The 23,736-nt window shown below is 34.6% G+C and overlaps 1 pseudogene; it reads left to right on the forward strand.

Moving 5' to 3' along the window:
- The first annotated feature begins 15,078 nt into the window (after window positions 1–15,078).
- The window catches only part of LOC136031915 (sphingolipid delta(4)-desaturase DES1-like), a 62,222-nt pseudogene continuing 53,564 nt past the window's right edge, over window positions 15,079–23,736 (forward strand).

A 23,736-nucleotide genomic window follows, 5' to 3' on the forward strand; every position in this document is an offset into this window, starting at 1 on the left:
GAAAGACCTTACCGATGCCTCTGACTTGCCTCTGACTCTGATTGACTGAAAAAACATGATTGTTCAGCACTACTCCACTTTGAACAAGAGGCGAATACAATTTTTGCTGTTTTTTATTACACATTTACGCATGAGGTTTTCCGCTTTAGTTTCTGTTTTGTCTCCATAGATAAGTATAAATGATAAAGGATTAATGTGTAATAAATGTTCATGAGTCGTATAATATGATCTTAGAGTCGTTTAAATGAGGGAATTTCATCCCCCAGAGCCTGAATACTTCGAGTCACCCTTGCGCGCAGGAACACTCTTAGGTCCAATGCATATTGCATTTTACATTATCTTGCCTATAGAAAAAGGGCCTAAAAGTTTGGGAAACTTATCAGACTAGAAATTTGCACTAGTGCTGAAAATAAATCATTGTCACCATCTTGCGTTAGGTGTTTTTTTCTTATAAGAAACTGCTGCAAAATACTGTATTAGACACTTTACAGTGTTGGGAAGCATAAAAAAGTAGTACTAGGTCATCAGTAGGCATAGCAGCTCAAAGATAACCCACGTAAGTTATTCAGATAGCCCTCGCTTTGACATCCTTTTTATAGTTTACATATTCTTTACTATTTTTAGTCGTAAAAAAAAATAATAATAGTAATTGCCCTGTTTTGGGATAGAACAAATTTCGTTCTTCATACCCGGTAGGCAGGCCCTACTTTAAAATAAAGGTGACCACCAACAGCAATAAAAACCAAGATCTGCCTGGGTGACAGACGTAGGGTTGCCAACTGGAAACTTTTTAAGTTAAAACGTGACATTTCCTCGTGCCCAGACACAATGGCATAAAAGGGAAAAATGTGACATATATTAGAAATTTGGAATATAAGATGGCAAAAGAAAACAAATTTTTTAAATTTTAGACATAAAACGAAACATTTCCCAACCTACCATTTTGTAAAAAAGATATGTCATTCTTTACTATAGTTGTGATTTTTCTCGGTATTTTATTTTTTAACATCCTGATTTTGCCAGAAATGTCGGAAGCAAGGAATTATCTCCATAGTAAGGGATTTTCATGTTTATATGAGTTTTATCCTTAAACAGCTAAGTCATTTTGCATGAATGCTTTTATGGATTTTTTTTCGTTTTCATCGCATTTGATGTGAACTGGCCGCTTTGAAAGAGGTTTGTTTGCAAGGCGTCTTCGGTTATAACTGGCAAAAAATTAATCTTTAGTTTTTGAGATTTCGAGATTGAAATATTTTAGTTAAAAATGACATATTTTAAGATGCTCAGGGCTCTTGAGAAAACCTGTAATAATGAAAAAAAAAAATTTCAATTAACATGCAATGCGAATAGAGTGCAAAATTTATATATTCATTCAATTAGCCAAGGCTATGCTTGACAAAAATGGGCTTTTACCTTAAGAAAACGTCATCCATCGACGCACTGTAACACCGGTTTCTTTCGTTAGTTTCTTTCAGCTTAGCGAAAGACAAGACAAAGACAAGTGACAATAGATGGGATATATATAATTTGGGCTATATATTTGCATGTTGGGGTAGGTAGGGGTAAATAATTGGACAGTGTGAACATCTGGCGCAATTTCGAAAAAATACTGGATGAAGGCAGGGGGAGGGGGGCAAAGTTTATAGCCAATTTTCTCAAATCAAGGGAAAATGACAGTAAAAAAACTAAAAAAAAGCCATTTGAAGGTACTATTTAGTACTATAAAAGTGCTATAAAGGTAAATGTATATTTAAGAAAACTGATATGTTTCTGTTGATGCTTAAATTATGCAGGATAATCTTAGTTTTGACAAGATTTTGGAAGGAACAAAATTTAAGCCGGGGGGGGGCAACTGGGTCTGGGAGGAAACTGAGGTCTGGGAGGGACAGTTCCTTTCTTCTCCTTAGCAAATCGCGCCTCTGATTGTGAAATTAGAAAACAATTTTTACTTCAAAATATGCAGATTAAATGTACCTAGCACATTTTGTATTCAGACCCACTATAATTTACCCCCACCCCCCTAGTGTGCAAATATATAGCCTGAATTTGTTTCTAAAGTGTAATATTTTTATCTTACTTAGGGATATTTATTAGTATTAACCTAAATTCCTTTCTTGAGTGTTGTTGCTAGAACATATAAGTGCCCTGGATAAATATATCACCCTAACTTCATTGATTGACTGAGGACATGGTGCTCTCTTAGCTAAGTTTGGCATTGTTAATAAGAGGAGGGGGAATGATTGAAATTTTAGATAGAATTAGGGAAGTAAATTTTCGTTATAAACCCTTTTTGGGTAATGTTATTCAAAGAAATTTAAATAACCCCCATACCTCAACATTTTAATACCTTTTTTCCATCTTCATAACAAAATCCTAACCCTCCCCCAAAGTTTCCATATTTTGGCACCCCTGTTTTATGAAGTAGTGAGGATTATCTTTAAAGTTCTAAATAGTAAATCTCTCTGAAAACCCAGTTGAATTTTATAATTCTAAATGAAACAGTCCACCCGCTAAAGACACCCTAAAACAAAACACCATTTTAGAAGGGAAATCCCCTAAGTGGAAGCACACTGCTTATTAGTAGTTCAATTTCTCATTGATACAAATAAATAGGTTAGACAAGCTTTGCATGAAAAAGTCTGAGTCGGAGTCTGCGCGTCAGAGTCTGGACTCTTTCCAACACGAATTCTCTGGTTGGGAATATTTTGTCTGATATACAGATATCTAAGCTGTGGTCTGCTTAGACGTAGTCAGAATTGCATCCTTAATCCAGATTTAACATTCATTTAGGCTACATCGGAAATAAACTTTACCCCTGCCTTATATATACCAATTCAGGGTAGGCTATTTTCCAATTCAGAGTATATGTTTGTACATTAGGGGTGGGGGCGGGGGAACCTAAAAAAATATTAACCTACAAATGGAACTATCGAGAATAAAGTGTAATAGGAAACCAATTCTTACTTCATAATATGCCGACACATTTTAGTTAACACATTTTAAGGGGCTTCCACTATATTTCAACCTAACCTGTTCCGTTCCGAGGGGAATGGAGCAACTGGGGTGGTTGCTCCGAGTGTCGTGGCTTAGAAGGCGTCGCGGCGGGAGAATTGACCATTTTAATCTAATTTATCACTTTAATTTGGCTTTATTTTTCTTGTTTTTGAGTTGGGGAGCAAGGGGAAGGGGCTATAATTAATTTTTCTCCAGACACCATCAACCCCAGGACCGGCTCTGCCCCCTATTTTTCCCAATGTGCATATATTTAGCATAAATTATTGCTTAAATTATTGGTTTTCAAACTTATTTAGACACTGTACCCCTTATTACCCAAAAAAAAACATTTAAGGTAGCCTATACCTCAGTTACCGCTACCTAGTAAACTATGGCTATAATTTAGACCGAATTGAATTTGCCAGTCCTAGAGTTTGTTTATTTTTTGTTAGCCGGCCGCGTACCCCCTAAAAATTTTGTGTACTCTCAAGGGGTGTGCGTACAAAGTTTGAGAACCATTGGCCTAGAGAACCAACTGTAGAGAAGGGAACAGGCTTAGAAAACAATTCTTGCTTCATAACCTGCAGAATAATCATGGTTAACACATTTTGCATACAGCCTACCTATACTTTGCCCATCCCCTTGAATATGTAAATATAGCCCAAATTATGTATTTTAAATGCATTCGGCTACCAAAACTTATTTTTTCTGTTTTTATTTTGTCACAGTTGATACAATTTAAAGGCATACTCAGAGCCTATATAAACATTGTCTATATAGGCTGTGTTTATATGGGCTTTGGTTACACAGGTTGAACCAAGATTGACGCATTGTGATAACAGCTGAAAAATATATTCGCGTTATATATTTGCACATTGTCGGGGGGGGGGCTGGGGTTGAAGTATAGCGAGGCTGAATGCAAAATGCGTTAAACTATTCTTATTCTGTATATTGTGTAGTAATAATCGCTTTCTTAGCATGTTTCCACCTCTCCAGTTAGTTCTCTAGGAAAATACCGTCTGAGTATTTCCCATGTATTTGGCCACGATTCTCTATTCAACCCATGTACTCCAAATCTATGGTTGCCAGTGTTTCGACGGAAACAATTTAAAAATGAAGTTGGGACTCAGTCAAACTTTAGCGTAAGGAGAGTTACTCAAAGGAGGGGACTGCCCCTTTCATATACGAAATAATTCCTGTTCGTTTTAAGTTTTAATATTGCTCCTTACTTTTAGTTAAAAATTATGTATGTTTAAAAAAATTATTTCCTGAAAGTTTTTTGCTAATGCAGGTTTGAATTTGGCTCAACGTACATGAAAAATTAAAACATAATTTGCATATTAATTTTGTCAAAGTATCCCCCCATGTAAAGTTTTATTTCGAAAGCTCACCTCCAGAAACTACCCTACCAATGTGAAAATCTTCCCGTATAAAATAACCGCTCCCCCACCGAAAGTAATTCCCTCGAAAAAACATCTATGCTTTCCAATAACAAATAAACTATAAACAAAGTTCAAAGCTTTTAGTCATTGCCTTGTGGGTGTTGAGAGGTCAAGTTATCTTCAAAAATAAAGCTATTAAATCTTTTAACTATTTTTAGCCAAAACTGGCTAAAAGACGTTTCCCCAGGTTCTGTTGGTGATCGTGTTATCTCCAGAGCCATAGTTACTTGGCCCTTCAACTATGCTGAACGAAATGGCCATCTCCAAATTTTCACCGGATGATTCTAAGAAAAAGGGGGGAGGGGTGTATGTGCCTTCTAATCATTTTGGTCTCTTAAAAAGAGCACTAGAACTTTAATTTTCATTTTCACAACCCTTAAGTAAATCAGCTTTGTTGGCTACTTTTCCTGCAGGAAATTGGTGGGCTCCACAGTGAATAGGCTACATATAACGTTGAAGGGTCCCATTGACTTGTAACAAATACTTGCGTAGTTTACGGCATCTTAGTAGGTTTTTACTGGGTATTGTTGGTTTTTACTGGGCTTTGTAAGTTTTTACTGGGTAGGTTTTTGCTCTACCGTTTGTTGGCGTCGAAGATAGCAATCGTGTTCTTCTTCCAACACAATTTCTCTTTCTCCTTTAGTTTGATTTTTGACTCAATCTGATTCTCGTTCTCGCTTGTCTTCTAACAGCATGATTCTTTGTCCTTTAGTGTCATTTTTGAAATTTTCTGATTCTCGTTGTCGAGCGTCTGCTAACCCTACAATTCTCTGGTCCTCACTTTCATTTTTGACACGTTCTGATTCCCGCTGTTGACTGTAATTCTCACTGTCAATTATCTCCTAACCGCACATTTCTTTGTTATTTCTGTCATATATCTTCTAACCACATTTTTCTTTGCTCTTAGTTTTCATTTTTGATTAGTTATAGTTCTCGCTGCCACTTAGGCAAATCTCTTGAGAAGGATGCTTCGATTTTGAGATCGTCGCTCGAAGAACTTTTGTCAAAAGCACAAGAGACGTCGTCTTGGAGAAACACTTGTCACCTTATGTGGCAAGCGGCGTGGGAAGACGCAAGTCTAAGTATGCAGTACCGTATCAAGGTGCACTAATCCAAGAATTTTTTTTTTATCTTGGAAGAGATCTTCCATAGGACACCTTTTTATAATAGAATTTTCGGCTATTTCTCCACGATATTAAAGAAAAGTAAATTTTTGGACGTTTACAGACATGCGGAAAGAAGCAAAGAAAAAGAAAAGAAACGAAGTGTAAAACATAAAAGAAAAGATCCACCTTTAAACAATACAAAACGTGCAAATTAAATTCGTTAAGTAATAGAAAATGGCAGAAAAAGAAACATTTGAGTTGTATTTGTATTAAACACATTGCCATTAAAATACCTAACGACATTTTAAGTGCTGGGAACAGACGGGGAACGCGACCAAACCTTAAAGTACCATTAAAATCCCTAAAGAAGCTTTAAATTGTTCGTGGTAACGCACCGTAAGTAAGGAGCAGTTCCGCTCAATAGAAACTAAAATTGAAAAAAAAAGACTTTTGGTTTGACTTATAAATACTGATTCGAAAGATATAAGATTCATTAAGCTTAGTGTCACCATAAAAGGTTAAGACCCTCGAAAAATTTGCCTGATTTTGAAAAGTGGTGGGAGGAACACCCACTAAGAGTTAAAGAATGCTAGTGAAAATCACACCATCAGATTCAGAGTATCAGAAAACAGTACATCAAAGGTTTGAAGGTCCTCTCTTTAAAAATGTGAAATTTTATATTTTTTGCCAGAGGAAAACCATAAAATCGCGTTAGTTTGATTTTGTTTGTTTTTGTTTTGCCGAGGGATATTTGTATCAAACCAATGGTCCTAGAACATCGAGAGAGGGCACATTTTAAGAGATTTTAGAAGTTCTAGGGCCCTTTTTAAGTAACTTGAAAGATTAGAGGGCAACTAGCCCCCTTTCCGTGCTCATTTCCCCCCAAAATCACCCGATCGAAGTTTTGAGACAGTCGTTGAGTTCGACAAAGTTGAAAAAATCAAAAAGTATGCCCTGAGAGATAACATGACCCACCCAGCCCCGGGGGATTGGTTTTTAAGCAATAAACTGACCCTATTGCTTAGGTATAGGATTTAATATAGGAAAGTCTACTAGCATTTTTCTGGGGGTAGCGGGGGGGGGGGTTAACTTTGGGTGGGTTTCCATGGGTATAATTTGTGTGTGATAGGAAATTTATGGGGTAAAATATACAGGAACAATTTTATACTGCGGTTATTTGACAGAATTATGCTAAGAAATTCCTTCTATTTGTCATACTTTCTCTTTACCTGCTCAATTTTATAGGTGGAGATGTTCCAGTGGAATCTACCAGGAAAAATTTTCAGCATGTTTGGATTACCGGGAAATAATATCCGTGGAAGGGAGGATTTTTGAGTGATTAGTACAATTATTAGAGCTCAGTCTTTCAGCTGAAAGTATGCTGTGTTTTGTATGATGGTTTTTCAATGAGGGTGAGCCAGATTTACCGGCATTATTTAAAAAATAATCGGAAATTAAATTCAGAAAATAATTTTTTCAATTGAAACTAGAGTAATATTAAAATTCAAAACTACCATAAATTATTTTGTGATGGGATTACGTCCCTCCTCAATGCCTGGCCCTTAATACTAAAGTTTAAATGCCGTCCCAATTTTTTAAGAATGATTCATGAAACACAAAGTGGTTTTATTAGAATATTCAGCCTTTTCAAAATGATCGAAATTTTAGTATGAAGAGTAATGGTACTGTTCGGGGGGGGGGGGCCTTTATATATTGAATAATTTTTGAGTTTTAATTTTGTTCTTTACTTTCAGTTGATAAAAATACATTTTTTTTTATTCAGACGTTGAATCCAAGTGTGAATTTTTTTTAAATGTTTAGAGGACTCCTGGGAGAGAGGTGATGATTTAATTTGTTAAGTGCACTTTTGTAATAACTGCATTTTATTGGAGCCCCCATTGAGCTGTAAATGTCTATTCACTTATATTTTGTGAACTAGTTAAAGGGGACTGCTAAATTAAAAACAATTTTATAACCTTTCAGTCGAGGAAGTCTCACCTCACATTAAAAAGAGTCCAATAGTGACAAAGAAATAAAACCGAACTGAACTGATGTATTTACAAACTACAATAAACTCGACTTTGAAACTAAACTAACATCACTTACAGCATCTATCAATGGAAGGCAATGAAGCTCTGCAACCTATATAAGACGGTTGCAATCCTTTTACTCAACTGAAAAGATTCTTTTAATGACATATTTTGTCTGTCTTTTAGGAATATAAATAAACCAGCCAGTTTAAGCTCAGGAAGATTATCTGAGCAGCTTCGGGAACAACGTCTCCTATCAGCTGACATATCCTCTCACCTTTCTTCTTTTGAAAGCGTGAATTTATCTCCAGTCCAGAAAACGCCCGAATAACCAAAAAAATTGATACACGAATGGAAGACTAAATTCAAGATTTGAGAAGCTACAAGATAAAGCAGGGAAGAGGTCGGTGTTCTCGGAAGAGGTTTCTGTTTCCCTTTAAGTTTATGTAAAGGCTCAAACCAAATATGAGGAGTGGTATGCCAAGGTAAGTCCTTTTGCAGAGGTATCGTATGCTAACACAATACTTTAATAACTACAACCCTGATGGTGCTGGACTAGAATAAGGTCAATATAAAAAAAATATAATTATCAGAAATTTATGAACTGCAAGTACAGAATGGCTGGCTCTTGTCCAAATTATAAGATTACAAAATTGATCACTCAACATGGCGTCTGATTCATATATGTCTGAAATACAGCTTATATGAAATTCTAAATGTCAAAGAACCTTCCTTTTGACAGACAAAAAGTTTTTTTTTTTTTTTTTTTTTTTAATGAACAAAAGAAAGTCACTGAAAATGTGTAGCAACCATAGCCCTTTTATTTGCTTTATTATTGTGTAGATCTTCTTTATATTACATATAATCTGCTTATATTTAACCTGCTTTATAAGTAATAAACAGTAATAAAAGATTATACAAATATGAAGAGTTTAATCACGAAGGTCACGAATTTAGTAATACACTGCCTTAGAATATAGTAATTTTTTTTGGTGAATTTTTCTAAAGTGAAAAAAAATCTTTGTCACAAAAAGTCACAATATATATATATATATATACTAGCTGTTGGGGTGGCGCTTCGCGCCACCCCAACACCTAGTTGGTGGGGCACTTCGCGCCCCCCCAAGCCCCCCCGCGCGCGTAAGTCGTTACGCGCCATATTAGTTACGCGCCATTGTAGTTGTGTCCCTGTGTCCCACCTGTGAATATAGATAGATTTATATATGTGTTTCAAACTACGTAAAAATTGCGAATATACAACATTCTTGGCTTTCCCATTGTCTGTCCATATACAAAGCCGTATGTACTAATAATGACGTCATATGCAAACGCTCTTTTCACAAACAAACAAACATGCATACACACAACTCGTTTTTATATAGATAGATAGATAGATAGATACAATACAAATTAACTACGTAAAACTTGTGAATATACAACAGTCTTCGCTGTCCCATTGTCTGTGTTGCAATCTTTTAAATTGAAAAAGCAGATCCGTTGGAATCATGGGAATGCGAGGAATAAGAACAGCCTCACCCTCATAAGGCCCTGTCAGGATTGTGGCCTCTATTAGGTTTTCCATTGTTTTTTTACGGCAAGTCGAGTGCCATTGCATACCGACTCTTGAACATGCAACATATAATTGTCCATGGGAACATGATTCTAATGATTGCCCTTGAGCTTTGTTGATGGTGATTGCTAATCGAACATTGCATGTGTCCCCGTCGTCATTTATATATCCCCCCTGTGCCCCCGGCGTCACCGTTGTAGTTGTGTCCCTGCGTCCCGGTCGTCATTTATATTCCCTGTGTCCCGGTCGTCATCCCGGTATACATTCGTTTTTGAATTGGTATATGATGAAATAAATTTTTAATTTTTTCCCTTTTTTTCTTTTTAGTTTTTTTTTATTGGTTTTTACCTTTTTTTAGGTTTTTTAGTTTTTTTCTTTTTTCTTTTTAGTTTTTTTTGAAGTTTTTATCTTTTTAGTTTTTTTATTTTTATTTATATTTTTTTAGTTTTCTTTTTCTCCTTTATTTTTCAGTTTTTTTCCTTTTTTTAGTTTTTTTTCTTTTTTAGTTATTTTAGTTTTTACCTTTTTTAGTTTTTTTTGTAGTTTTTACCTTTTTTAGATTTTTGCTTCTTTTATATTAATGCTAAAGCCAAAGTTCGAACCTGGAACCTCTTGAACCTAGAACCTGGAACATAACGCCTTATCAACTCAGCTACATCAGCTTGAATACATTCGTTTTCGAATTGGTATATGATGAAATAATTCAGACGTCATATTATATGATGAAATAATTTTTTATTTTTTTTACTTTTTTTCTTTTTAGTTTTTTTATTGGTTTTTGCCTTTTTTTAGCTTTTTTATTTTTTTTTCGTTTTTTCTTTTTAGTTTTTTTGTAGTTTTTATCTTTTTTATTTTTTTTTTAGTTTTATTCATATTTTTTAGCTTTCTTTTTATCTTTTATTTTTCAGTTTTTTCATTTTTATCTTTTATTTTTCAGTTTTTTCCTTTTTTTTAGTTTTTTCTTTTTTAGTTTTTAGTTTTTTTTTAGTTTTTTACCTTTTTTTAGTTTTTTTAGTTTTTTCAGTTTTTTAGCTTTTTTAGTTTTTTTTTATTAGTTTTTAGTTTTTTTTGTAGTTTTTGCCTTTTTTTAGTTTTTTCAGTTTTTTTTTAGTTTTTAGTTTTTTACCTTTTTTTAGTTTTTTTTTAGTTTTTTAGCTTTTTTAATTTTTTTTCTTCTTTTGTATTAGTGTGAAATAATTCAGACGTCATATGCACCTGATCCACAGATCCACAGATCCACAGACAGACAGACAACTTATTTTTATATATATCATTCATATTTTTTAGCTTTCTTTTTATCTTTTATTTTTCAGTTTTTTCCTTTTTATCTTTTATTTTTCAGTTTTTTCCTTTTTTTTAGTTTTTTTCTTTTTTAGTTTTTAGTTTTTTTTTTAGTTTTTTACCTTTTTTTAGTTTTTTTAGTTTTTCAGTTTTTTAGCTTTTTTAGTTTTTTTTATTAGTTTTTAGTTTTTTTTGTAGTTTTTGCCTTTTTTTAGTTTTTTCAGTTTTTTTTTAGTTTTTAGTTTTTTACCTTTTTTTAGTTTTTTTTAGTTTTTTAGCTTTTTTAGTTTTTTTTCTTCTTTTGTATTAGTGTGAAATAATTCACACGTCATATGCACCTGATCCACAGATCCACAGATCCACAGACAACTTATTTTTATATATATAGATATATATATATATATATATATATACTAGCTGTTGGGGTGGCGCTTCGCGCCACCCCAACACCTAGTTGGTGGGGCGCTTCGCGCCCCCCCAAGCCCCCCCGCGCGCGTAAGTCGTTACGCGCCATATTAGTTACGCGCCATTGTAGTTGTGTCCCTGTATCCCACCTGTGAATATAGATAGATTTATATATGTGTTTCAAACTACGTAAAAATTGCGAATATACAACATTCTTGGCTTTCCCATTGTCTGTCCATATACAAAGCCGTATGTACTAATAATGACGTCATATGCAAACGCTCTTTTTACAAACAAACAAACATGCTTACACACAACTCCTTTTTATATAGGTAGATAGATAGATAGATACAATACAAATTAACTACGTAAAACTTGTGAATATACAACAGTCTTCGCTGTCCCATTGTCTGTGCGTATAAATAGATTGTCAGGTTTACCGACCCTCAAAGATGCAACATACAATTGTACATTGGTAAAGCAATCTGTATTAAGATCTATACCGCATTTTTCTAGTGATTGCCCTTGAGCTTTGTTGATGGTGGTTGCAAATGCTAATCGAATTGGGAATTGCAATCTTTTAAATTGAAAAAGCAGATCCGTTGGAATCATGGGAATGCGAGAAATAAGAACAGCCTCACCCTCATAAGGTCCTGTCAAGATTGTGGCATCTATTAGGTTTTCCATTGTTTTTTTTTTACGGCAAGTCGCGTGCCATTGCAAAGCTTTGGTGGGTTGATATTTCTTAAAAGTATTATTGGTACGCCTATTTTTAGTTGTAGCAGGTGTGGTGGACACCCTGAAGGATCTATGGAATTTAAAAATTCAGATGGATAATTAACCGCTTCATTTGGTTCCGAAATACAAATTAACTGCGTAAAACTTGCGAATATACAACATTCTTCGCTGTCCAATTCTCGCTGCATATAAATAGATTGTCAGGTTTACCGACCCTCGAACATGCAACGTACAATTGTCCATGGGAAAAACAATCAGTATTAAGATCAATACCACATTTTTCTAATGATTGACCTTGAGCTTTGTTAATGGTGATTGCAAATGCTAATCGAATTGGGAATTGCAATCTTTTAAATTGAAAAGGCAGATCTGTTGGAATCATGGGAATGCGAGGAATAAGAACAGCCTCACCCTCAAAAGGCCCTGTCAGGATCGTGGCCTCTATTAGGTTTTCCATTGTTTTTTTTAGGGCAAGTCGAGTGCCATTGCAAAGCTTTGGTGGGTTTATATTTCTTAAAAGTATTATTGGTACGCCTATTTTTAGTTGTAGCACGTGTGGTGGAAACCCTGAAAGATCTATAGAATTTAAAAATTCAGATGGATAATTAACCGCTTCATTTGGTTCCAAAACTGTGTCGACTGACTTGTAAAGGACTGCCTGGTCTTGAATCTTGGTCAAAACAATATTGTTGATTTCGTGGACGTCTATATTTTTGGGTGCGAGAATCGCTCTTTCACTTAGCCATTTATTATTTTTTTAATTTTTTAGAATATTCGGAAATACTTTTTCAATCAATTCATTTTTGGACGTCACTAAATTACAGAAATCAGCAGGTAGTTGTATACGTCCTGAAATTGAGTCTACTGGGAGCTTTCCGTTTCCCATTGCCAGCAATTGATCTGAAAATGTTTGACCAGAGTCATCGTTTTGCAATCGGACACGCATATTTGTAGTTAATTTTAATGTTTTTACGTGTGCCCATAAATTAGAATTTTTCAGGCAAGCATTCATTTCGTCTGCAGGAGTTGATCTAGGTATTATAGGTAATGTTTGCCTGAAATCTCCCGCAAGCAATATTAAGGTGCTGCCAAAGGGTTTCGACTTCCCTCGCAAATCTTTCAAGCATTGATCCAGAGCCTCGAGCGATTTTTTGTGTGCCATTGTGCACTCATCCCAAATAATAAGTTTGCATTGCTGCAATACTTTACCCATCCCAGATGATTTGCCCACTTTACCCATACGCAATAGCATCTTGAGCATATTCATGCATATGACGGGGACTGTCTATAGGAATAATAATGCATTGCACTGCATTTCTTATTCATTTCTTTGTTAGTGGCTGGATTCATCAATTTAATATTAAAGTGATAGCCGTCGGCTCCATCCCAAAAAATGATAGGATATTGTAGGGCATCGTAGCATCGATGAGTTTCAGCAATTCTTAACAACTGAGCGTTTCGCTTATGTAGAATAATATCTCGAGGTAAAAACTGATCACCGACCATAACGATTGCCACTTCGTCGATAGTCGGAGCATTGTATCTACGCACATGTTGGCCAGGAGGCGTTTTGTCAGCGGAAATAACAATTTTATGAGTATCAGTAGGCATCAAAGCGATGGCTGTTTTGAACAGACGCACTAACTTATTATTTTCGTGGAAAAGATGTTGCAATTGGGAAACGATTGTCCTTTCAACGTTGGGAGAAATTTCGCAACGTGCATTCAATTCAGAATTTCTATCACTGAGGAAGTACAATTGTAAAAATTTATGATTCTCGCCTGAGAATGGTAGAAGGGACCCTGCTTTATGATAAATTTGCCCTTTTACTTTGAAAGTAGACATAAATTGATCTGGATTTTCGATTTGGGCTCCAAACGACGTCATTTGGAAACATGAGTTGTATTGTCTGATTTTTGACAAAAAACGCTTAGATTCTGACGTATTTCCAGTAAGGAAAGTCTTCAATGGCTCTGGTGGTGCAGCCAATAGAGGAAGTTTAACTTTTCCTGAGGCGCAACACATTCCCATTGTTTCACCATTGAATTTCAAGGCCTTGCAATAGGGACAAATTTTAGACATTGTCCCGATTTGAACACATCTACTCAAGCTATAATCATCGACTGGGTTGTACCTGAATGCCAGGCGATAACTTTCAGATTGCTCTGATTCCTCGGCACGCTTTCTTTTCTTACTTTCTCTATCAGCCTCAAGCCTGTTTCCCTGCTGTTCTTTTGATTCCTCGGCACGCCTTCTTTTTTTACTTTCTCTTTCAGAAGCAAGTCTGGTTTCGCGTTGCTCTGGTAGTTCTTCGACACGCCTTCGTTGACGTAAATTGCACATTCTTAATCTGGCCATTTCTCTTTGAACCGCAAGCCTGGTTTTGCTTTTTGGTAACATTCTACCTTTTTCAATGTTTTTCAATTTTTCAGTGTTCATTCTAACATTGATGTTAGAAAAAAATTTTACGTACCAAGCATGCAAACACTCAACAATTTATAATAAAACTCAAAATTATAAATATCTGTTATAAGGTTTTCGAATTACTTTAATCTATTGTCAAAATATATAGAAATATTTATGCAATTACCAGTTTCTACATTTTTAGTTTCAGTTTGCTTTTCAGTTTAGTTTCATTTTTATATATATTTAAGATATAATCTGGCGTAACGGACAGACAACTTATTTTTATATATATAGATAACAAACAAAAAAAAGGTTAAAAAACATTTCAGCAGTCTTTTTGGAAAATTTTTCAACAAAGATCGGTTATTGCTCATACCCCGTGTGTGAGCAATAACCGATCTTTGTTGAAAAATTTTCCAAAAAGACTGCTGAAATGTTTTTCAACCTTTTTTTTGTTTGTTGTTCTAGTAGCACATTATGATAGTAAGCTGAGGTGTAGTTGTGCTGGCTTTCATTTTGAAGGTCAATTTGTTCTTTGAAAAAAAGATGACATCCAGAGTTTGTAATTTTCTGAATTCTGTAAAAGTGACAGAGAAATCGAACCGAACTGGACTGATACATTTACAAAAAAGAATAAACTCGTCTTTGAAACTAAACTAACATCACTTACTGCATCTATCAATGGAAGGCAATGAAGCTCTGCAACCTATATAAGACGGTTGTAGTTCTTTGACTCAACTGGAAAGATTCCTTTAATGACATATTTTGTCTCTCTTTTAGGAATCTAACCAAACCAGCCAGTTTAAGCTCAGAAAGACTATCTGAGCAGCTTCGGGAACAACGTCTCCTATCAGCTGACATATCTTCTCGCCTTCCTTATTTTGAAAGTGTGAACAGTTCAGCCTCTGAACTTATCTCAAATCCAGAAAACACCCGAATAGCCAGAAAAATTGATACACGATTGAAAGATTAAATTCAAGATTTGAGAAGTTTGAAGATAAAGCAGGGAAGAGGTTGGTGTTCTTGGAAGGGGTTTTTGTTTCCATTGAAGTTTATTTAATGGCTCAAACCAAATTTTGAGGCGTGGTATGCAAAGGTAAGTCCTTTTGCAGAGGTATCGTATGCTAACAAAATACTTTAGTAGCTACAGCCCTGATGGTGTTGGACTAGAATAAGGTCAGAACAAAAAATACGATTATCAGAAATTTATGAACTGAAAGTAAGGAATGGCTGGCTCGTGTCCAAATTAGAAGATTACAAAATTGATCACTCAACATGGCATCTGATTCATATATTTCTGAAATCCAGCTTTTTTTTTTTTTTTTTTTTTAATGAACAAAAGAGAGTCAATTTGAAAATGTGTAGCAACCATAGCCCTTTTATTTGTTTTATTATTGCGTAGATATGCTTTATATTGCATATCATCTGCTTATATTTCACCTGCTTGATAAGTACACACAATTGAAAAAAGGATCATTTTAATAAACAATAATAAAAGATTATGCAAATATGAAGAGTTAAATCACGAAGGTCTGGAATTTACAAATACAGTACCTTAGAATATAGTTTTTTTTTAAGAATTTTTCGAAAGTAAAAAAAAAACTTAATCCCCAAAAGGCTTGTTTTTTTTTTAATTTTGATAACATCTTTTAATTTTGTTTCAGTTGTAAAAATAAACTAATGGATTATATAAAGAAATAAATTGTCTTTGTTTTTGTTTGGTTCGTATCGTTGTGTTAATTGTTGTTTCGCCAAAACATTAATTAAAGATTATGCAACTATGAACAGCTAAACGAACGTCTCGGAACTTGGAAATCCAGTCCCGGTGTTTATTCATTTTTTCGTGAACTGTTCCAAGGCTATTTTTTTCCATATTTTTTCGCTTCTTTTTATTTTAATCACAAAAATGTTTTTTTTTTAATTTCGGGTATGTATTTTAATTGGATACATAGAATGCTTAAAAAGCAAAAACCTGGTAATTGCAAAAATATTTGCATATATTTTGACAAGGAAACAAAACAATTCAAAACCTTAAAAAAGAAAACATAAAGTTTGAAGCTTAGTAAAAATTGTTGTTAGACATCAGACCTGCGATGATAATCAAATATCTTTGAATAGGCTCAGTATAACATTTAATTGCGTAAAAATGAAAAAAAAACTGGTATTTGCAAAAATATTTGTATATATTTTGACAAGGGATACAACAATTGAAAAACCTTAAAAAAGGAAACCAAAAGTTTGAATCTTGGTTGAAGTCGTTGTTAGTAAAATATCACTACCGAATTTCTTTTCTTATAAGTATAAGCAATGTCTTTAAGACATGAAAAAAAAGTTGAAATTTCTTTAATTTCAACTCAGAATCGCTAAAATTAATACGTAAACTGCAAGAATATTTACGGTGCCTCAGCAATAATTTGAATTTTTTAATTAAAACTACAAAATGCCTGAAAATTTAAAAATTACTTTGTTTTTTTCTTAGATAAAATCGATTCGCTACGTGATTAAGCTTACAGGTTTGAACGCAACCAGTTATATAATGCCAGTAAGAAGGCCCAAAAAAACAAAAATTTGCAATTATTACAATTGACGATTCGATATTTTGACGATGGTTTACATCAAATCAAAAACCTTAAAAAAGAAAACCAAAAGTTTGTAGTTTATTAGAAATCATTGGTAGAATTGGACTTGCTTTAATAATTAAAAATCTTTGAAAAGACTTGTCTGCGGTTAGAAGGCAAAATTGCGTAAAGAGCTAAAAAATGGTAACTGCAACAATATTGTTGACTCAAATATAAAATTGTCTACAGGAATGTTTCCTCCCAAAGGATCTCTTATTTTTACTTAGCAAATTACGTATATTAGGCAATAATACAGGACTCACGCAAAGTATTTTTATTTTTTCAGTTAAAAATGGGACAGCATATATCGAGGACAGATTTTGAGTGGACAGAAGATCAAGAGCCTCATGCACCTATAAGAAATCCTTGCAATTTATCCTCAAATCAAACGGCTGTTTGGGTATGACCCCAAATTCAAATGGATAGTAATGGCCACAGTACTGACACAGTTGCTTATATTATATCTTGTCAAAAATTGGAGCTGGTAAACTGTATTGGGTCTGGCATTTTGTTTTGGTGGTGTGATCAACCACTCCCTGATGTAAGCAATTCATGAGATTTCTCACAATTTGGCGTTTCAACATGCTAGACCAATGGCTAACAAAATTCTTGGAATTTTTGCCAATTTTCCAATTTGGCTTGCCTTTTGCCTGTGCTTTTAAGAAGTACCATTTGGAGTATCACAGATATCAGGGTGACGACGAACTCGATAGTGACATACCAACATCACTTGAAGCCAAACTGTTAAGTACCACTGGTGGTAAACTACTCTGGCTAATCCTCCATTCCCTTTTCTATGCCCTACGACCCGTATTTACCCGACCTCGCTCTCCTACCAAGCTAGAACTTTTCAACACAGTCTTGCAACTGTCATTCAATTTTGCAGTATTCTATTTCCTTGATGTAAAGAGCTTTTTGTACATGCTTGGTTATTCTCTCCTTGCTATGGGAGTTCACCCAGTCGCTGGGCACTTTATTAGTGAGCTTTACATGTTTTAGAAGGGCTTCGAAACATATTCCTATTATGGTCCGTTAAATTGGATTACGTTCAACGTTGGCTATCATAATGAGCATCATGATTTTCCTGCAGTTCCAGGCTCGAGGTTTCCTCAGGTATGAGCGATAGCACCAAAATACTATGATGCACTACCGCATCACAATTACTGGGTAAAGGTTCAATTTGATTTTTTCATGGATCCCGATATTGGCCCCTACGCTCGTGTCAAGAGGTAGGTCCGTTGATTAGATGTGAATACCTCTAAAAATAGTTTGTGATTTAAATAAAAACTAGTCTAGATTTTACCACTTATCATTTATTTTCTTTTATTTATTTTTATTTTTCACTGCCATAAGTTCATATATGTTCGAACAAAACTGTGAAGTTTGTTGCAGTTGTTATGCCCAAACCATACTATAGTCGTGTTTCTCGAGCAAATCAAAATTGCGCTTGATTACAGCACCAACTATGTATCCTGTTCCTAATATCAGATCAAATTCTAAAATTCAGATCAATTTTCTGGTCGTTGGAGCTTGCGCTTCTTAAACCCATCTTTAATGTTAAAATCAAGAGAAAGTCCATGTTATTAAGAAAACTTGGCGTTCTATTTGAAAGGTTGAACTATGATATAGCTCTCTACTTCATCAATATCATCCATGAAATTTTGGTTTGATGGAGAGGTAGAAGAAACTACCTCTTCTCTAAAAAAAAAAAAAAAAAAAAAAAAAAAAAAGAAAAAAAAACACTTCTTATTAATTTTCATATAGCCAATTGGAAAAGTTCCTAGAAATCTTTTCATCCTTCAAGGAAAATTTTATTTTACTTGCAGCCTCTGCTCTTCTTGCTCGTCTCAACCCTTTCTTGTAAACGCTTTATCATTTAGAGTTGCTTATATACCGGAAAACAAGGTGGAATTTCATCCCAGCATTTCTAATTGACAAGAAGTTGGTGAATATGTTGGTTTGTGTGTAATGCTAAAACAACTTTATAATGGAAATAAATGTTAATCTAGAGATGTCAAACAGACCACTTGTGGCCTTTATTTGTGCTACATTTTTAAATATATTATGTTTTGCTATTGTTTAATCAACGTTGCTGTCGAAAATGTTTGATTTAGACTCGGGTTTTGCATCATTTGTTACTTTCCAAGCCAGTGGCGGTTATGGCCTCTTGGCTGTCACCTCCCCCCCCCCCCCTTCTGTTTCCTACAAATTTTTCAGGCCAAATTATAACAAATTTTCATTTGTTAACTAAATTATGTTCAGTTTATTAATTAATTAATAATTTATTTTTATTTATTATTTTAAGCTATTGATTATTTAATTTTGTTAATTGTTTTAATCTAATTATTGTTGTTTAATTATATTTCATTTTTTTTCATTATATTTTTTTAAGTTAATAATCAATTATTAGTTTTAATTTGTTAATTGCACCCTCTACATTATTAATAATTTTTAAAATCACGAAATGATTGTAACCGTTAGGTTATTTATTTGAAATTTTGCACCCCTAAAGTTTCTGCCCTGTTGCAAGTGTCTCCTCTGTCCCTCCCCTAAAACTGTCTGTGTTTCAAACTTAAGTTTGTCTATATATCCCTTTATATGCAATTTCTCACCTTTTCTTGAATGAAAAACTATGCTTTGTTCAAACGAGTTCAGATATTCTTCTAACGAGTTCAGACATGGATGAATAGGGTTAAAGCCTCTTTCAAGTACTGATCTATAATAATTACTAATGTCGGAAAACAATCTTCCTTTTTTCTTTCTCTTTTTTTTTCTGTTGTTTGTGCTGTTGCATTGGTGATTCTTTTTTCATTATGTATTTTACAAGGGATTCCTATAATTCAAAAACCTTGAAAAGGAAAAACCAAAAGTATGAAGCTTAGTTGATGTCGTTGTTAGGATTTGGACTTGCTTTAATAATCAAACATCTTTGGAAAGACTTTAATATGAAAAGACAGCAAATTGTCTGTGGTTAGAAAACAAGCAACAATGATAACCCATATACAGAAGTCTGCTTTGTGCTGAATGCCGGTACTATGTATCTATCTATATAGTCTATATCTTCTATATATAAAAATATGTTGTCTGTCTGTCTGTCGAGTGACGTCATTATAAGGATTGAGCTGTATGTCGTCATGAAGTTAGTTGTCATCATGTTTGTTATGACGATGCTTAGTATATGACGTCATTATAAGTATTTAAGAAAATCGTTCAAAGACAAATTTTTAATTGTAAGAAGATCGTTGAAAGAGAAATTTTTATCGATCTTATCTATATAAAAATAAGTTGTTTGTTTGTGTGTCTGTCTGCATATGACGTCTGAATTATTTCATCATATACCAATTCAAAAACGAATGTATTCAAGCCGAAGTAGCTGAGTTGGTAAAGCGTTATGTTCCAGGTTCTAGGGCCGAGAGGTTCCAGGTTCGAACCTTGGCTTTAGCATTAATACAAAAGAAGAAAAAAAACTAAAAAAGGTTAAAACTACAAAAAAACTAAAAAGAAGATACAAAACTAAAAAACTAAAAAAAACTAAAAAAAACTAAAAAAAGGTAAAACTAAAAAAGAAAAAAAAACTAAAAAAGAAAAAAAAACTAAAAAAAAACTAAAAAAAAAGCTAAAAACTAAAAAGAAAAGAAAACTAAAAACTAATAAAAAAACGAAAAACTAATGAAAAAAACTAAAAAAACTAAAAACTGAAAAAGAAAAACTAAAAAAAAGAAAAAAGCTGAAAAATAAAGGAGAAAAAAAACTAAAAACCGGGGCACAGGGAATATAAATGACGACCGGGACACTCAAAGAGAAATTACAGACTGGGACACTGGGACACAAATAACGACCGGGAGATATAAATGACGACCGGGACACTCAAAGATAAATTACAGACCGGGACACCGGGACACTCAAAGATAAATTACAGACCGGGACACCGGGACACAAATGACGACCGGGACACCAGGACACAGGGAATATAAATGACGACCGGGACGCTCATAACAGAAATTACAGACTGGGACACTGGGACACAAATGACGACCGGGATACTGGGAATATAAATGACGACCGAGACACAGGACACAACTACAACGGGGATGCTGGGGGCACAGGGGGATATATAAATGACGACAGGGACACAGGGAATGTTCGATTAGCAATCACCATCAACAAAGCTCAAGGGCAATCATTAGAATAATGAGGTATAGATCTGAATACGGATTGTTTTTCCCATGGACAATTTTATTTTGTTTGTTCAAGAGTCGATAAACCTGACAATCTTTTTATATGCACAGACAATGGGACATCGAAGAATGTTGTATATATATATATATATATATATATATATATATATATATATATATATATATGTATATATATATATATATATATATATATATATATATATATATATATATATATATATATATATATATATATATATATATATATATATATATATATATATATATATATCACAGGTGGGACACAGGGACACAACTACAATAGTGCGTAACTAATATGGCGCGTAACGACTTACGCGCGCGGGGGGGCATGGGGGCGCGCACAAATGACGACCGAGACACTGGGACACAGGGAATATAAATGACGACCGGTGTAACCGGTTTAAACAGAGTCTGGAGAATTAGTAATAGTTCGAGTAGCGTGGAGGTATCAAACTCTGCCGGTTAATAAATATATAAGAAGTGCTAGAAATAACCCGTACCTAATACTTGAGATAAAGTTAACACAACATAAGAGTTAAAAAAGAGCAAAGGTTTTATTTTTAAAAGAAGTTTGGTTTTTGGTTTTTAATAATCTCGTTTTAAAAAGATAATCAAGAAAATCAAAAAGTTTTATAACTTGTAATGTAAGTACAATCTTGCATAGTCTTCGTACTGAAATAATAAGTTTAAGATATTAAAATAAACTAACTACTAACTAATATGTGAGCAAACAAAATGTTCCAAGGTATTTAATTTATTTCAGCGAGACTCATGTCATGCTGTGGAAAGTAGTAATTTAACATTGTGAGATTGAGAAGGAACAAATTATTCTACTCACATCTAAGCAAAGCTACCCACACTCGACAAAGTACCAGCACCAACTAACTCTCTCCGAAATCCTCCTGTCCTTCTATACGAAACTCCTGTTTTTCAAATCGCACATGTTATTTAGCAAGAATCAACTCGTACAAACAAACACTTCCAAGGCTATACCAAGAAGAGATTAAACCCCTGGCAAACAATAACAAGATTCTTACAATTCCGCTCCTTCCTATTAAGGTTGTGTCCAAAGAGAAGAAAAGAAAAAAGAAAAGAAAAAAAAAATAATAATTGATTGTTAGACAAATTTTTATTTTATTTTATTTATTTATTTTTTTATTTATTTATTTTAGAGATCCTTCTATAACCAATGGTAAAAAAAAATATTAAATATTACTGCTATTTCACTTAACCTGTCGTATAAATCACAACAAGTTATATAATCGCAAATAATAAACGTTTAAATAAATATCACTAATATACATGTAAATTAAATGACATAAAATCCAAACATAATACAATTTGAGAGGCTAAGTTATCATAGCAGTTGAACAGTTTAAAGAAAATTCTATATATGAAGGCAGTGGCGCCATTTCAGAAAACCTTAGGGGGGGGGGGCAAAAATCGATTTTGGGCCCCCATCCAGCCTTAAAAATTTTAAAATTTTCGAACATGCCTTTAGGTACCGTACTACCTTTGGGGTTCGCATTTTGCAGCTTATTTAGGGACCAAAAACAGTACCAAAATAGAACATTTACTGTATAAATCAGAAACTTACGTACAGTTACTTCAGCAATGGATATCTCCTTTGCTTCATTTTTGCGAAGTCGTCGACAAGCTTCTCAAAATTGAGCTCCTTCACTGCAACTTTCTTAGAGAATATAAGCAGCAAATGCGAAAGTCGCTCGTTTTCCATCGTTGTCCGGAGGTAGTCCTTCACAAACGTCAACACAGAGAAAAACGTTCATTTGAGCACGTTGTGAGCGGGAGTGTGAGGACTACCCTGACGACCTTAAGAAGCTCAGAATAAGCTTCTTTCAATCCTCCGAGGCGTTCGAAGACATCTAAAGCGTTTGCCGGTTTCTGTGGAAGCTGCGACACAAATGCACGAGCTATTAAAGCTTGACACTTCAGCTGCATAGTATCGATTCCCGCCTGATCGAAGTATGTCTTGATCACAAGAAGTAAATCTGAGTCCATAAAATCTTTGGATTTGGGATTAAGGCAACGTGTGGCTTCTAGCACTGGCAGCTGGACAGAAACACGCTCTTCAAACTCATTTAACACTCTGTCCAAAACCTCGTAGAACTCTCTCCGCATTTTGTCTTCCGTTGTTGTGCTTTCGGAGTCAATGTTGTGCTTTCCAATTGTTGTTGTCGTCAAATAGTCTCTTAGTCTTCCGGATATCTTCTGAACTCGTTTTGATTTAACAGGTATGGCTGAAGACAGAGCACTTGTTTCCGACAGATCAGCTCCGACATTAATGGCCATCTCTTTAGACTTGCCGTATAGGACACGAAAATACTCGTCATCACGCATTTTCCTCAGTTCGTTCTTTGTTGCACTGATTAAAGTGCAAGCTTCTGAGATGACCAGATCTGCTGCCTGTAGTTGTTCAGAAAGAGGGTTTATCACTGCAAGAACTTCGTGAATGACATGCAAACTGAATATGAAGGGAAACGACTCTCGCTGGTTCTTAAGGCCCGTAGCTTCTGCCGCTGCCTCCCTGTCAGAAGATTCTTGAACTACTGACAGAACTGCGAGTATGCAGTCATATCTAACCAGGATCTTAGCCACTGATCTATACCAGTAAGACCAACGTGTCACTACTGTCCTTTCAAGCGTTAGCACAGGCACATTGGCAGTTTTCTGGGCTTCGACGAACAACTGGTATCGAGTGTTGCTGTTGGAGACGAAACTGTAAACTGTTTGCAAAACTGAAAATACTGATGAAATTCTTTGTATTTTCTGCATACAATCGCCAATGACAAGGTTAAGTCTATGGGAATGACAGTGTGTGTACACCGCTTGTGGTGCTTTTTCCCGGAGACGGGCCTGTACTCCTGAAAGGTGTCCGCTCATTACACTGGCCCCGTCATAGCACTGT

The sequence above is a fragment of the Artemia franciscana genome, chromosome 10, assembly GCF_032884065.1.
Source record: "Artemia franciscana chromosome 10, ASM3288406v1, whole genome shotgun sequence".
In the NCBI taxonomy this organism is placed as follows: Eukaryota; Metazoa; Arthropoda; class Branchiopoda; order Anostraca; family Artemiidae; genus Artemia; species Artemia franciscana.